We start from the raw sequence: 15,527 nt of genomic DNA, 5'->3' as shown, positions 1-15,527 counted from the left end.
AAAAGCTGTGTCTGGGTTTACAGCCTCTGTTTTGCTGGGTCAGGACTTTGCAGTAGCATTAAAAAGTTATTTCAAGATTTCTCATCTACATTCTCCAAAAATTGTCCTGAGCTCCTGGCAGGCCAGCATTCCAAATGCAGTCTAGCCACAAGCCCTCCACTTCTGATTTGTTTGCCATCAGCATAATCTTTCTTTCAGCTTTGAGCCTGCTTTAGTAGACAAATTCACTAGGAGGGATTTGAGACGTAACCTGTGAAATCTCCCACCTTGAACTGGTATCGCTTCCTCCAACCACTTCCTTTCATTGAGGGGGTCTGTGGTTAAGGATGGTCTCTCTTGCACTGGAAATCTTCAGTATAGGAAAACACACCAACTCCTCCATCCAAACTCGGGTACAAAGGCTAGAAAAGATACAGTTCCTCACAGAGATTCACCACTCATACTTACTACTCCAGCTGAAAGTGATAAAAGCTCTTCTGTGCAGAGAAGTGATTAGGAGAAGCAAGAGAAAATTTCAGACAAAATTATCAGGCCATTGGAGAAAGTTCTTTAATGCAAAAACTATCTGCAGTTGAGTGATACACAATTCATATAACAATTCAAATACTCATGTTTTTAAGTCATTTACGAGTAAACCATGAACACTGAGGAATATATAATCTAATAGAAATCTGCATTAGGACAGAGATGGACAAAACGACCTTTCCATGATCTACTCCATCATTCACTAGTATATTTTCTGCTTGTAATTAATTATTCTGAAGTTGTTTACTGTTTTGTCTATGACAAGGGCAACTTCCATCAATGAGTTCTTGAATGTGGAATTCCTGGCTCGTTATCAGAGGAAACCGAGATTCTCATTTGAATATTCACCTTTCTTGCTCTTGTACACGGTACTTGATCCATCACTGAAAAGTTGACATTGCCTTTGGCACTGATGTTCTGCCAATCTGACATAACCTGAGAGATATTCAGGGTATGTTTTGCTACTTAGTGAAAAACTACAGCACTTCAGTCATTAATAATTAAGTGTGAGTTTGCAATTGGATATAAGATCTGCTTCTGTACCTATGTAGGTTTGCATTTATTTTTACACTCATCACGCTGCTGTTGGATATTTACTGCAGGAGCTTTGGGCAAATGGTTCAGTGTCTCTCACAGTAAGGACCACTACTCGCAATAATAGGTATTAAGGAGGTCTTCTAGGAGAGAATAAATCTAGGAGAGAATAAATCTAGGAGAGGTTAAAGAAAGCTTGCTTGTAACTGAACTTGAATTGAAACAGTTTCTCTCCTTTTCCCCTGTGTTTTGATGTTGGTTATGGAAAAGGAAAAGCACATTGTATCACTGTATCTTTTAGCTTGTAGAGTTCTGAGTCCTGCTTCTTCAGCCTCATTTAGGAAATTAGTCTTTGAGTCTTACCATGAAAAGAGAGCTTGCTAGGATCTCTCTTGTTGACAATCTCTTATGGTCACATCCTACACTGTGAATGGGGAGGTTGCCATTTTTGCTGCCAGCTTTTGCCCTTCTTAACAGCTTTGACAGCTCTGATCCTCTTACTCTTGGCACTTGCTTTGAGCAAAGTTCACATAAAGATGTTGGTGTCCAGTCCAGGCATTGTTGTATCAAGCTGCTGTCAGTCTTCTGGATGACTGCTTAGCAAACAACCTTGTTTTGTTATCCAGAGCCTGAACTTGATCATGATTGCTTGTTTGACTCTTGCTTCAAAAGATTAAGCTCTGTCCCTCTCTGCCTCTTTTTCGCTATCTGCACTAAGTTCTTCTCTTGCCTGGTGGTGTTAAACATCTGCCAGGCTGGCCATTTCTCTCCTGCATGTTTGTAAGTGATGTAACAAGTAAACAAAACAAGCATTTAGGGCCTTATTTTCTATTTCCTTAGGGGATAATGCAGGAACACAGTTGAAGCCAGCACGTTACTACTGCAAAAGGCAATGGGAGCAGTAAATTGTTCCAATTCAGAAGCAAGTGGGGCTTCAAAGAACACTAAACAGCCTGGTGTGCTTTCTTGGTTTTTCCTAAGTTCCTTAACATATAGCATCTTCTTTTGGGGTAAAAGGTGTTTAAGTGGAAAGCCTTCTCATAAGGAAAAGAGGAAACACAAAACTTACAGAGGGAAGGGATAGGGCAGGTTCCTTCTGGAGCTTTTGAGAAGCTATGAATGTCACAAATATCTTTCACAAGGAAGACTTTCTACCCTGGTTTATTTACAGGAAGAGCACAAAAGGTGTCCTAATGAAGCTGTGAACTGGTGAGCCCTTGTGAGGCTGGAAGAGCACTGGGGTAGCTCACTGTCTGAATGGGAGATGGGTGAAGATGCAATTCTGTATCTCCCTTTAAAAGGCATCAGTGACCTATGAAAACCACACTGAATACCAAGGTTAGGCTAATCACATCAACCTCAGTTTTCAAAATTTGCTCCCAGTAACATGGAATTTGAAAATATTGTTCAGCACTCCTGTAATCAGGATTCTGTAACATTTTGGCACCTCAAGAGGGAAAGTTACCTTATAAATGACAAAGACTGTGTCTAAGGCTGAGGGAAAATAGAAGAGAGAAGTCTCCAAAGCCCAAGACGACTAAAGCTTGTTACAAAACCAGAGCGATCATTGTAGTGTGAAGCAAACCTGAGTTTTGCATTAAAAATGTAAATGTGATTGAAATAGCATAACCAGATTAAATGGATTTGACCTCTAGAAGCATGAAAGATGGTCTAAATACAGTGAAACAGCAACAAATGGCTGCACTTTCCTTCTCACTGCGTTATGCATCACAGAACATTTATTTAAACAACACAGAAATTTCAAGCCAGTAAGAGATTTGCATTTCTTTTACAAGAACTCATAGAGAAAATAAGGCTGGTTTGGGAAAAAACACCCATCATTTAAATGCCTAAAGGCAAAGAAGAACTTAGAAATTGCTTTTCAATCTTGAATGTGACTGATTTACCCTCAAAAATTAAGCCCTAGCACACAGAACTAGCCAGGAGTGACTGAATCCTTCAATATAAGCCCACATCTCAACCTTCAGTACATTGCTGCCTTAAGGGAGCATTTGACAGACATTTCTTTCTGAGTTTTTGGGATATTTTTTTGAGTTATGTTAACTCATATCAATGCCACAGTCTGGTTCACTGCACTGCCATATATCACCATACAAGTGCCACCATACCACCACAGCAGGTAGGGACAGACATCACCAACAAAACGAGATGTTAGTCAAACCCCAGTTTAGGATTTCAGAAGACTGCCAGTAAAATGCTGTATGGAATAAATCTAAGAAGACAACACTCAGAAGCAAAGGAACAAACCAAAGTGGTGAGAAGGGGAATTAGGAAAGTTAACCCAACAGTCCCAGCTAAGCCTGGCTTTTTATGCACTCGCAGGGAAAATTTTGCTAGTGCTGTGCTAGTACTGTCCTTCTGGTTTCCACTTGGAGAGGTAAATCTTTAGTCAACATTGCCATTAGGAACACTGAGTAAGAAGACTAATTTGGATTTTCTCATAATAGAATCATTGAATAACTTGGGGTAGAGGTCCCTGTCTAGAGCAGAGCTACCATCTCATGTAGGCCAGGTTGCACAGGTCCTGTTGAGTTTTGAAAATCTTCAGGGATGATTACTCTCCCCTTTCCTGGGTCCAGTTCCACTTTTGCATCAACCTCCCCATGAAACATTTTTTCCTTATATACATTTCCATGAAATGCTTCTATGTTGCCTCTGATCTTTCACTGTGTATCTCTAAGAAGAGTCTGGCTTCACATTATCTCTTGCCCTCTTTGAGTGGTGGAAAGGAGCAGCATAGTCTTCCTCAGCTTTCTCTTCTTCAACTCCCTCAGCCTCCCTTTACTCGACCTGTGCACCAGCCCAAATACCTTGGAGGGCCCAGTTTATCAGTGATTCACCCCTTGATTTAGGAGATCCAAAACAGAACATGACATTTCAGATGCTGCTTTGTGAGCACCAAGTAGGGGGGAGAAAGGAAGATTTAATTCCAGATGATTTCACACAACCTAATTTTCTTGAAGTCATTAAATACATATAAAATGCTACAATTAAACCTGCTTTTCCTAAAACCAGTGTTTTTTCCTTCTCCTTAAACAAGAAACATGGCAAAGAACTGTAACTGAAATAAATTTGAAAGCTGGTACCTGAGAGCTCCTGTGGCAAAAGAGAAATGCATGTGGCAGGTAAAAGCCCACAACACAAGAATCATTTTTTTCCCCTGATCTTTTATTTTCCAAAAGGAGTAAGAAACAGAATAACATTTGGACAATGGTTAGATACACAGAGTGGCACTAAAACTGGGTGGCAATCAGCACAAGCAGAAATTATGTGGTCTTCAGCAAGGCTCAGGTGTTAACCCAGTTCTGTTCAGCCCTGTTGATGTTGATGTGCTGATGTGTATTAGAAAACTCAGTTGTTCTGGGGTTTGGGGTCTGAGCATGAATGAAACGTCAGCTACCTCCTAAACTTAATCACATACAGATTAGTTGCAGCTCTAATTTGGAAGCCCTGTAAGTCCCATGGCCTCAGTGCAGCAGTGCTGAGCTGTGCGGTCTTCACACAGCTGCGGGGCTGCTGAAAACCGACAGCGGAGAGTTAAGCACGGAGTGAGTCTTCAGGAGGATCCAGACAATCGTTCTGCTGAATGAGGAGGATTCTCCAGGAGAACAGACTGAGCAGGATGTGTCTGAGAGCTTCAGACAGGCTCTGTGCTGCACCAGTGTGTGCCCAAGTTAGTGATGGAGCCACTAAAAATGTGATGATCTTGGTTATTTTAAAAATCTCAGTATATTTATACAGTGACTTTAGAATTTAAATTCACCACTTTGGCTGGGTTTGTATCATTGTTCTGGACACTTTGTAAGAACTTTTTTCCAAATTTTTACTGGAAACTCCAAAAACCTATTTTAAAGACCATGAAGGAGTAGTGAATAAAACCAGAATTTCAATTTAATCCTGTATACGGTATATCTATTTATGCCAGAAGGCCTCACCTATTTGTTTTATCACAGATGGGGAAATTAGTACTATTTGATCTCACTGATCAGAACTAAAAGTACCAGTGTAATAATTCAATTTTCATGCTCTGTCATGTAGGAAAAACTTTATAATTTGTTCAGCTAAATATGCATTTAAAATAAAGAGATTTCTTGAAAGTATCAGGAAACAGAAGTAGTAGATAAATAAAAACTTACATAGAAAAATAAAGACTGGATTCTGAATTATTTACTGAACCATATTAAAATTACCAATCACTATTTTTTTACCATTTATGGGCTCTCTTAGTGTTTCTTTCCTCTTCACATATTTGTTGTTGTTGAATGCTTTTAATAATTAGCTATGCTGAAAGACACTGAACAGACATCACTATCACCACAGAAGATACCAAGATTTTGATTTGCTATCAGTACCTGGATTCCTCAGTGCCAACGCTGGCTTTCCTCTGTCCTGCACATCCCACCTCACTGCAGAGGTAAGATCTGGCTGGTGCCAGCAACACACTTCCAGGGGAATTCTTATTAAGCACAAGGCTGTTGCCAGGATGAAGGTATTGGGGGCCCTTCCTCTTTTCTAATGTGACCCTGATGCCATCAGTCAGTGCTGGAGAAATGCCAACCCTGGAGCTGGGATTTGGCACTGCACTCTCCCGTTCCTCCTTACCAGTGTTTCACAAGGGCTCAGGGCACGCAGAGAGATGCAGATAACAGACCATGACCATCAGCTCATGTATCTACCATTCAAACATCTTAAATGTACACACTGAGCAGCATCAGGTTTCCTGTTGAAGAACTGGCTGGACAGAAACCAACAGCAACAAGTTGATACAGCACCGTGGCTTTTTTCCTGAGCTGTAAAAGCAGGAGGATATAAATTTATCATACCGCTAAATTGAGGAAAACAAGGGCATGCTTCTAGGAGCTTTCTGCTTTATTAAGTAAACAACTCCTCATTCATGTGGAAATTTTTTTCCAATTTGGCTAAATAATTAATCACTGAAGAGTGACTGGTGATTAATGAACACTATGATGACTTTCTGAGGTGTATGTTCATCATGACAATTTTCTTTCATCCCAGTGATTTGTGCTGGTGTTACTGACAAAATGTGATGATAAAGGCTCTGCAGTGTCTGTGGTGATACAGATATTGCAATGATACCAATCTGCCCATTTTAGAACTTACAAGATGTGAGATGGGGTCCCCACCTAACCTTGGGAAGGAACATCTATCACCTGGGCATCTGTGCACCAGCCTGGCAATGAGTGATTGATTTCTTATTCTCCCAAGGGCACTGTAGTAAGAGGTCTCCTTGGCTAGTGGAAAGAGCTGGTTTATTTGCAACAAGCTAAACTACCCTGTAACCACCCCTGCTGCAACACCCTTTCACATTGCTTATAGATGTAAAGAGGCTGTGAGTAAATAAAAACAGATTCCCAATATGCACTGAATCAAATACTCAGTTCTGTACTACTTAAGAAGCCAAGCTGATTGTGTTACATTTAAAACTCATTATGAGGATGGTATTTCTCTCCTGTGGATGAAGCTGAGCAGAAACCTTCATGCTGTGGAGGAGCACATACCCTGCCATGCCAACCATTTAGAAGCACAGGAGAGGACGACAAATTCACATAGCCTTAGCTACTGCAGTCTGAAATTAGGGCATGCAGATCCACATTGTGGTGCCCTGGAAGTAATTTTTAAGATCTCACCATGAATTTTGGAGAGACCCAGAGCTGGTCTGCACCAGTTCTACACAAAATTCCTCCATAAATGTATACATGGGACTATTTCACTGCAAGACATCAAAATGAGATATTCTCCCTCTGCTATAAAGGCAGGAGCTGGATTATAGCAAGGTCCAGATGGAATAAATAAGGAGCACTATACTGGCAGTGGGGAAACATCTCTGTATCACTGTTAGATAGCACACGCCACAGCTCTAGAAATCCACCTATAAAACTTCTCATTTGTTACCTAGATAATTCTGCTTAATGTCCATTTTGTGCACTTAGCCTTTCCTATACACTTTTACTTAATGCCTTAAAACTGGAGCTACTAGCTCCAATCAGCTCTAAGAGGGTGAGGATAAACCACCCAATTCTGCTAGGAGGTAGTACACATTTTTATAATTTAAGTGATATTTTCCTCAATAGAGGCCATTCTCATCTTATTCTCTTCTGTAATGATTTCCAGCTGAGGCAGAAATACTCCAAGTCTTGTACCAGACTGTTATGGTGTGTACAAGTTGCTGTTGATTATGCTCTTGTAGACAAGAGAATTTAATACAAGTCTGAAGTTGCTGGAATCTCAAAGCATGAGTCACTGCTCTGCCTTTCAGACTGTTTTAAGCACTTGGGGGGTTATGTTTCAGAGGAGGGACGTGCACAGAGACAAAATGTCCATTGCCAGCCTCCCTGCCAAGGTGTAAGACTGGGGTCTGGTCTGAATTCTCTAAAGAGGAATTTTTCTCTTGGACAAGTGAAAGGCTGCTGAACCACTCAACTGAAGACATCCCTCATGGCCTCCCAGTGAAAACACAGATCTCCCCATTCCTACACTACGTAGCCTGACACATGCCAAAGAAAAGAAAATCCCTTTCCTTGTTATCAAACCCTTTATTTCCTACCTGCATTGGATCCTGCTTCTGCTGAAACCTGCTCCCAGTAGCTCCACTACCCATCCCTCTTGTCTCTCCTTCAAGCTGGTGTATTCCAGCTCCTTTGTTTTAAGCTTACAGATGTTATACTCAGATAAAAGGCTTGCTGATGAACTGAAATCATTTTTGGTGACCAAGTAAAGCAGAACATGCCCAAGAATAAAGAAAAACAAGTAATTCCAGCTCTGCCAGTCCTTCCCTTTCAATGTCAAAAATTTCATTGATTAGCAATTGGAAAACAGGCGTGATATTAGCACTACACAGTTTCCTGGGCTCCCTTCTGAGGGCATTCCTCAGTTCTTTCTCAATTAACGTGAAAGCTGGGGACAGTAAGAATTATATTGGTAAGTTAAGAAATGCCTCCATCAAGAGTTTTATTTTAATATCGCAGTAAGCACACAATGATTGAGTCTTGGATTAATTTTTTTTTCTCCTTTTTTTCTCAGCACTAGAAAACCATCAGTTCCTTTGCTTTGTGTTACTCAGTAACATTTTTCAGCCTTTTGCCTTTTCTGATTTTAGGCAGATTCTTAAGAGCATCTTATAATCAGGACTGTAATCCTCCAACCTCCCTTACATCTGTAATTTTCCTTAATGGTCTTAAAAATAAAATGAGAATGATTCAATTAATGGTTATGGGGGATTTTTACATTAGGCAGAGCATTTCTTCAGCATTAGAAAATATGTGGCACAAATCATTAGTGTTTCCTTCTATGAATAAAAGAAAAAAAAATCAAGGCAAGAGAAATGGCTGTAGGTTTAATGTGCCAATGCCTTCCAGATCCTTTAGTTTCCTGGTTTTGGTTTTGTGAATGAAACTTAGCAACATCCAGTATCCCACCAAGTGTCACACAAACATTTGAAATTCATCACATCTCATCAAACCTACAGACTGAACAGATTATCATCTTCAGTGTAGGAAGAACTTGGCCCAAAGTCCAGTGAGCTCAAAGAGAGGATTTGGGGTCAGTAGCATTCAAATTGATTTGAAATAAGTGGGGTTGCTGATTTCAATATCACCAATGCTAAAAGGTATCAGGCTTCAAAAGTAACCAAGCACTTGAGATGTATTTGGTTTCCTCACCTTCATTTTGGGAATACTCAATTCTTGAGTACTCAGAATAAGGTAATTTATTTTTTAACTTTTCTCTGAAATGAGGAGAGCTGGAAGTTTTCTTTCAAAAACAAAATACACATTTAAGCAAAGACCACCTGAAACCAGAACTGATCCAGTCATCATGTGAGTCCAGGCTCCACAGAAATAATTTCACACTCTACACAAACCCCCAAATACCAGGAGATTTGCAATAGCACCAGGAAAAGGGACTAGACTCCTAAACACCCTGGCCACTTGAATTTGAGGTTTTGGCAATTCTCACCTGCTGGTGAGAATTTAAACCAACGTAATAAATAAAGGACCAAATCCCATCTTTCACACTCAGTTGCAGTCAGGGTGTAACCATGGACTTCAGAGTGTAGAGGATGGGGCTGTCTGTGCACTGTGTACGGCTGCTGCTTCATTGGAAAAGCCTTCTTCACTATCTGAGCAGGAGTTTGCAAAACTGAGCTCTTGGACCCTGCACTTGCATCATGATTTCTGGCTGCATATCCATCAGCTTCAACACTCATTTGTGATTTTGTATCCTGCAGATCCAGGAGAAACCATGGGAGCTTGACACTTGCAGAAGCAGGCTGTAACTCTGAAAGGGGACTGAAGAAAACGAGGTAATTTTGCGTATGTGAGACATTCCTGACTGCTCTTACTCTCCAACAACCTGCTTCTGTCTTGGCCATCAGTGAAGCACTTCTTCATTTCACTCTTTCTCTTGACCAGACCAAACAGAAGAGCAAACACCATGCCTTGACCTCCATTATTTGTCTCTTTTTCATTCTTCACCCATTTTGATTATCGTCCCTATATTCCTCAGGTAAGCACTCTGGAGAACTCACATCAGGTATGAAGTTGTATGCCAGACAAATAGGAAAGGACAGACTGAAGAGGAAAACCACAACCTTCTTTAATTTGTTACCTAATTCATTTGTCAATCTAATGTCTCTTACAACCTCTGGGTTAGCCAAGCCATAAAACAAAACAGATCCCTGGTTACATTTGTGCAGCAGATTTGTCTCTTTCTTCTGAGCTCATTAAAACAACTGCTTTCATCTCATTAGATTGCTAAAACATTTCCAACAGGACTAGATGTGTCATGTCAGAATATGACAGGCAAATTTCTTTTAAGGTTTTAAAACTGGGTTGGAAGAGGAGAAGCTATGCAGCTCACTGTTGTCACTGAAAGATATTTTTACTTTTATGAGTCCCTAAAACAAGGAACAAATTAAGAACTGTCAAGGAAAAAGAAAAAACACAAACCCAAAATGTATTTTATCTTGCCTCCTAACATTGTTATTGCTTTTCTCTGAAATCTCTCTCAGTCTAATAACAAGAACCTTAAATATAAAAGAAGGAACTATGGTTGTTAATGTTTTGGCACAATTAAAAATCCAAGAGGAAGGAAATAAATGCTGAAAACACGATTACCCTTTGCAACTACAAGCCACAGTGAACAGCCTTACTCTCCTCTGTTCCCAGCTCTTATTCTTGCCTGTTTCAGGAGCAATCTCCCTGTGCTGTGCCACTGCAAAGTGTGGAACATGACACCCACAGCATCCAGAGACGCAAGAAAGCATCTGTGAAGGTAGGGAAAAAAGTTGCTCTGAGGGGAGTGCCCTCTCCTATAGTAGCCTCCACTGGGATGATCTCTGACACCCTGGCAGGAGATCCTGCCTTGCTCAGGGTGGGCAATGCACTGCCCAGCTGCCATCCCAGCATGCCAGAGCTGCCCCAGCAGGAAGTTTGCTACTGCTTTCACTGCAGGTTCCACTGCCAAAACAGCCCCACCAGAGCCTCCTTCCTGCTGGGGTCCGTGTGCCACATGCACGGTGCCAAATCCACACCCATGGCAGAGTGTGCTGGGGCAGGCCTTGGGAGAATGACACAATTTCATTGGGAAGGCTGCAGCTCTTTCCCTGCTTAGGCTGCAGCTCTTTCCCCTGCTTATTGAAACCCAGCTCAAATACTGCCCAGGTGCAGCCTGTCGCTGCCCTACTTTGGGCTTTAAATCACAGAAATCCTGGAAAACACCAGGAGACAAGGATGAGGATGGCTCAGCCTGACCTGGTGCTCTAGTGAGGTCCATGCCTCTGGGTTGCCAGCTCATACCACGATCCCAGATGGAAGCAGAGCAGAGTGGGGCTGTGCACCCAGTGCCAGAGGGCAGAAGAGCTATGCTGGGGAGTGGGACAGACCATGAAGACACAGTTTGCAGCCCTGTCCCTGAGAAGATGCTGCAGAGGCAGAATCTGTGCTGTTAGCCCCTGAGGGGTGAAGTATTCCTGGGGGAAGGGGCTGCAAGTGTGAAATCACTATGGATTTGAGACACAGACATGCAGCAAAGAGCACTGATGTGGGTGTTCACAACACATCATTTCATTTCAATGGCATTTGGCATCAAATTGCTGTAAAACCAGTGGGCGGGGATTGCTTCTCACTGAAGAAGTTCATTAGATTATAAGTAATTTGGTTACATAGAGAGCAAGTAGAACCTGGGGCTGTTTTGAGGGGCTTTTTGAAAAAGGTCAGAACAATATATCAACCGGCTGTTGGGACTGATGGCTGTTGGGGAGAAGATAGTAGATATTTCAAGATAAACACTGTACACTAGTGTATTTTTCTCCTGACTGTATATTTCCATCCTTCTCATACTTAACACAAAAAACATTTTGTGAAAATGACTGGCACAGCAGAGAAGCCTATCAACTGAGTTACTGCCAGCACTTCTGGTGAAGAGGCACATTGCTGCTCTCGAGGACATGCAGTGCTGGAAGCTCCGGCATCTTGTGAAAGGGAGCTGGACCCAGCTCTCTGTGCCCAGCTCAGCAGGGGACAGAAGCTGCTGCTTCTGCAAAAGCAGAATCCAAAACCAAAACCCAAGCCACAAGATTTTTCCTGTGACCAGGTAAAGCCATGTCTCCTCTGGAATGCCACACCTATTGCTAACCCCTCATTTGGGAAGGTGAAGTGTTGCCCTGGCTCACCAACCAGAACGGTGGCTGCTGAGTAGGTGGCAGGACCTTGTTTTTGGAGCCATGCCAGCTAACTCAGCCTCTCTGAGTAAGCACAATTAAACACTGAATTCCCTGGAAGCTGTGTGCTGATGGCAGTGGATGGTGTCCCCACCTGAGCAGTCCAACCCTGCTCACCACTGGATCGTTGCACGGATTTAAGTGTCCTGTGAAGCAGTAAGAGATGGAGATATGCTCAGTGTCCTGCTCTGCTGGGGCTTTTGATGAACAAGCATATTCACTCGAGTTTTAAGTCCCCACAAAAGTATCTTAGAATAACATCAGTCCCAATTTCATGCTGCAATCCAGGTATTCCAGAAAAGAATATTATAAGTTCCAAATTCTGCACATGCTCGACATTTATTTGAATAGATAAGATCTAAAAAATGTTAACATCCACTATACTCCTACATCATTAATTTACTGAGATAGGGTGGTGTGAGTGGAAGATGAATTTCTCTTGTCCAGTAACTCTCACCTTCTAGCTTGGATTTTAAAGGAAAGCCCCAGCTTTGCTTGGTTACAGATGGTTTTTAGATTAGGCTGAGTGAAAACAGAATCTGGACACAGCCTGATTCTGAATGCTGTGGCACACTCCGGAGTCTCATTGGCTTGCATGGCACAACCGTGCCTTTCAGAACTGTTTCTCTGACTAGCTTGGCTCTGACCCTTCATTTTGAGGCATGGGTAAAAGTATCTGGACTGCTGTGAAAAAACTGGTTGTGAAAAAATACGACAAAATTAATCAGCCAAGGTGGAGTAGTCAAAGTGCAAGGCTGAAGGGTGTTAAAACAACCATGAGTGCTAAGAAAAGTGTCATTCCTAGCCTGTGTTGCCACTGTTTGAGATGTACATTCCAGACTTCAGTCTCTGTCATTCACCAATACCTCTTTTTTTGCTCGATAACCCCCCAGTCACCAGCTAAAAGGTATCTCCAAATATATCACTAAAAAATCCTGAATTACATTTACAAATCCTTATCTACATCCTGGCTACACTCTCAAATTACTGCAATTACTACTGCTTCTGATATCTAACATTTCAAGGATTAACTGGGCAGTGTGTAACCTCTTCTAGTCCTATGTAACAATGTCTGCTCTCTGTTCCTTTGTCTTAGCATTCTCCAATCTGTCTGTAGATTCCTGTGCTTGTTTTCAAGGCAATACCCAAGTGTGAAGCTGCTTCAGCCATTCATGAGGATGAGATTTATTATCTAGAAGCACACCAATAATACAGTATTAAAAAAATAGCACTCTTTCATCAAAATCTAATGAACATGCGATTTAATCTTTATTAAAAATTCATTAGGTTCTCAGCAAGGCTGTCTAATGGAGCTTGACCAGGTGAAATGCTAATGCCTACATTATATTTAAATTAATTTTCAGCAATGTTAGTTTCCCCGCGTTGTTCCCTGCACATCGCTCTCCCTGGCGCCCATGGCTGCGTGGCTCTCTCCAGATGCTGCTGCCGTGCTCATAGCAACACCACTGTCCCCACCCCAGCCTCCGCACACTTCACTGGAGTTTCCACACTCACAGATGCCTCCCAATTTCCAACAGTACAAGCCCATCCACCATAGCAGCTTCCTTGACATTTTCGTATTAGGTACAAAGCTGCAAGCCTAGCATGTCTTACTTTGAGTAGTTGTAATGAAATGCATGTATGTATATATATATATATATATATATATATATATATATATATATACACACAAAATGGGTATATTTCCGTCCTCAATATACCAATCTAGTCCAACAAACAGGTTATTATCTTGATATGATTTGCTTCAAAAAACAAGAGCTCTGCTCTTTGGAAAACAAGAGTAATTATAGGCTTATTGTGTAGCCAGTGTGGTCACTGCCTGCCCTCCTGCCTATGGGCTCTATGTGTGCACTCTGCTGTTGTAGTTCCCACAGCCTCTCCCTTTAACCAAAACCCATTACCCGCCATTCTGGCATGCTTCTGCAGAAGCAATTCCTAGAGATTAAATAATTTATTGGTGTTCATCTGCAGTGACATGTCTCCTGATCCACCTTCTGCACACAAACAAGAGCAAATCAGACCCTACCCCACCCCAGACCCAAATCAAACTGTGGGGGTGAAAGGGGGAAAAGCCGTCTTTCAAACACTGAAAGGGGATAATCAGAGCCTCTACAGAAGTAGGGTACACAAACATCAGTGGGGAAAGCCACGGACACCACTGTGCACTGGAGGCGATTCTCCTCACAGTGAGACCTCCCAGCCCTGCAGTGCCTTGGGAAAAGCATTGCCTCAGGCGGGGATGATGGTTTCATTGAACCCCCGAGGGGTGGGCACAGCGGCCACGGAGTTGATACAGAAATATCCGGGTCACCCGCTAAGCCACCCTGCCTGGAGGGGAGCTGGGCTGAAGGCCCAGATCTGCCCCCGTGGTGCACACACATGCACACGCACATGCACACCCACATTCACACACACACACAAACACTCATACACACACACTCACACACACACACTCACACACACTCTTACACACAGAGGCACACTCTCACACACACACTCACGCACACTCACACACACTCACGCACACTCACACACACGCTCACGCACACCCGGGCCGGCTACGGGAGCTCAGAGCTGCAGCTTGCGAGGGGCACGGGCCCCTTTGCTTATTCCGGAGCCCCTTACGCTTCTCCCCGGCCCCTCCGGAGGCAGCCGAGCGCGGTGCCGGAGGTGCCCCGCCGCCGCCGGTTCAGCCCCCGCCGGGCGCTGTCCAGCGCGAACCGCCTGAACGCCGCGCCGGGACCCGCCCGTCGGCCCGCGCAGCCCCGGATCCCCGCGCCGGGACCTGCACCCCGCTCCCCGCGTCCCATCCACACCCATCTCTGAGCCTCTTCCCCTCGCTAAGCAACCCCGGTCCCGGGGGGGCCCCTCCCAGACACAGATCTCTCTGCAACCACCAGCATCGCAAAGCGGCAACCGCTCCCAGCTGAAATCCAGACCCTGAACCAGCGCCCAGGCTCGTTCCGTGATGGCGCCCGCCTCCAATCAGCCCGTCATGTTTGTAGCGGTGGGAGGACGGGATATTTAATTGTATTTTAATTTTTGAAAAAAAATGGGTGGGGGGAGAATAGTCGCACCACGAGTGTACCTCCACCTTTATCAGCCTTCCCTGCACCTGCTTTCCTACGGGGTGCATTTACACGAGCCACGGGGATGCTTGCAAGAGACCTTGCAGTGGGGCTTTTCACTGCTGTTTATTACACGCTTATATCTAATTAAACACAGAAAGAGGGTGTGGGAAGCCCCAGCGAGGAGCAGCGCCGAGTACCGTAGGGAGACTCGGATCCCAGAGCAGGAGATGTTTGAATGAGATGAGTGGCCAAGCTCGTCGTTCATTAATTAAAAGAAGAAGGTACAAGCTCAATAAAAGGGGCTTTCAGTGATAGGGAGCCTCGGTTTAAATCCGCAGAGCCGGCAGATAACACCCCGACATTAAGCTTAACTGACAGCGGTTGGCTTCACGGGGACATCTGCGCCGAGGGGGAAGGTGGGCTGCCGGCCTCCCTCCACCGCCGCCGGGGGCGAGGCCGCGGGGCGACGCTTCAGCACCAGCGGGCCCTGGACAGCGCCGGGAGCGGCGGCGGCCCCGCCGCGCTGTGCCTGCGCGGTCCCCTCAGGTAAACATGGCGCCCGCGGCCCTCGCTCACCTCCGCGAGCCCCCGCCCCGCTCTCCCGCCCCGCACCGCCG

At 43.8% G+C, this 15,527-nt stretch overlaps 1 protein-coding gene across 2 annotated transcripts in view; it reads right to left on the bottom strand.

Annotated features, from left to right (window-relative positions):
• Positions 1–15,527, bottom strand: part of GNAO1 (G protein subunit alpha o1) — a 142,358-nt gene that overhangs the window by 126,140 nt on the left and 691 nt on the right. The window lies entirely within an intron of this gene.

Source organism: Vidua chalybeata, chromosome 11, assembly GCF_026979565.1.
Source record: "Vidua chalybeata isolate OUT-0048 chromosome 11, bVidCha1 merged haplotype, whole genome shotgun sequence".
In the NCBI taxonomy this organism is placed as follows: domain Eukaryota; kingdom Metazoa; phylum Chordata; class Aves; order Passeriformes; family Viduidae; genus Vidua; species Vidua chalybeata.
This window is presented reverse-complemented; position numbering and strand designations above follow the sequence as displayed.